Raw genomic sequence first — 1,714 nt, 5'->3', positions numbered from 1 at the left:
TTTTTTTTTTTTTTTTTTTTTTTTAACGGAGTCTTACTCTGTCGTCTAGGCTGGAATGCAGTGGTGCTATCTCGGCTTACTGCAACCTCTGCCCCCTGGGTTCAAGTGATTCTCCTGCCTCAGCCTCCCAAGTAGCTGGGACTACATGTGCACACCACCATGCCTGGATAATTTTTTTTTTCTTTTTTTTAGTAGAGACGGGGTTTCAACATGCTGGCCAGGCTGGTCTCAAACTCCTAACTTCAGGCAACCTGCCCACTTTGGCTTCCCTCCCAAAGTGCTGGAATTACAGGCGTGAGCCACCGTGCCTGGCCTTCAGGTTACAGTCTTTTGCTCAGGAGTGGGCACAGACCGAAATTCAATCCAGTGAGAGTCACACCCACCCAAGACTTTGTCTGGAATATTGCAGAGAAGAATGTCTCTTTTTACAGGGACTTCTAGCAGAAAAGACTGTGTGATCCAAGGGCTTTGGAGAATATCACATGGGGCCTTAGAGTGAAACCAACACAAAGAAAAGTAGAGTCCAGAGATGGAGAGGATTCCAGCAAGTCTCTGGACCCAGCACTACCTAAAGCTGGGTCTACCTCCTGGAATTCTTAGTCATATGAGCCAATAAACTTGCTATTGTGTTTAGGATATTTTGAGTTCAGTTTATCTCACTCAAAACCAAAAAAGTCCCAACTAATATAGAGAATAAAAATCCTATCTTCCCTCTTGGATGTGGTGATGCCTTCTTCTGTTTCTTAAAGTGAGTGTATTTCATATCTAGTCCCAGATGAATACCTACAAGTCTGAGGAACATTTTTCTATGCCAAATAACAACAGGGAGGACCCCGAGCTACTTAAAGGGATAATAGGTAATTAGAACTCTGACAGGGAAATAGACTGCCCTTGATCCTAGATCTCTCTCTCTCTCTCTTTTTTTTTTTTTAGATGACATCTTGCTCTGTCACCCAGGCTGGAGTGCAGTGGCGTGATTTCAGCTCACTACAACCTCTGTCTCCCGGGTTCAAGTAATTATCGTGGTTCAGCCTCCTGAGTAGCTGGGATTATAGGTGTGCTCCAACACGCCTGGCTATTTTTTTGTATTTTTAGTAGAGATGGGGTTTTATCATGTTGGCCAGGCTGGTCTCGAACTCCTGACCTCAAATGATCCACCTACCTCAGCCTCCCAAAGTGCTAGGATTACAGGTGTACATCACCACACCCGGCCAGCTATCTCAATAAGACCCAAAGTTTACCAAATTATCTTCATAGGACCTAAGGCTGATATGAGTCAGGTGTGGGGTGAATGTGACTCACATTTCCAGGATCACATTTATATTATGTAGTAGGATGGGAGGATTCTAAGAAGCAATCAACAAAGTCTTCCTTGTTGAAGACAAGGAAAGTCTCTCTTGCTGGGCTGATGAAGGGTAGTGGCATGCTAGAAGACCATTCTTATTTATTAATTGGACCTTAATTCAATGACCTGGATGCTATTTCTGTGTATAGTCTTAGCTTAAGCCAATAGCATCAATTGTTGAAATAAAGAAATATAAAGTTGGTTACGTTAATTTTCTAGGACCCTTTTTCCCCAAAGGGTACACATATCTATATGTTTCTGGCAAAAGTTAGCATCATTTTTCTAGTGCAAGACACTTTTTTTTTTTTTTGTAGAGATGGGATTTCGCCATGTTGCCCAGACTGGTCTCGAACTCCTGAGCGCAAGTGA

Source organism: Rhinopithecus bieti, unplaced genomic scaffold (assembly GCF_001698545.2).
Source record: "Rhinopithecus bieti isolate Rb0 unplaced genomic scaffold, ASM169854v2 scaffold_13348, whole genome shotgun sequence".
NCBI lineage: Eukaryota > Metazoa > Chordata > Mammalia > Primates > Cercopithecidae > Rhinopithecus > Rhinopithecus bieti.
The sequence above is the reverse complement of the archived record's forward strand: the minus strand, read 5'-3'. Positions refer to the sequence as shown.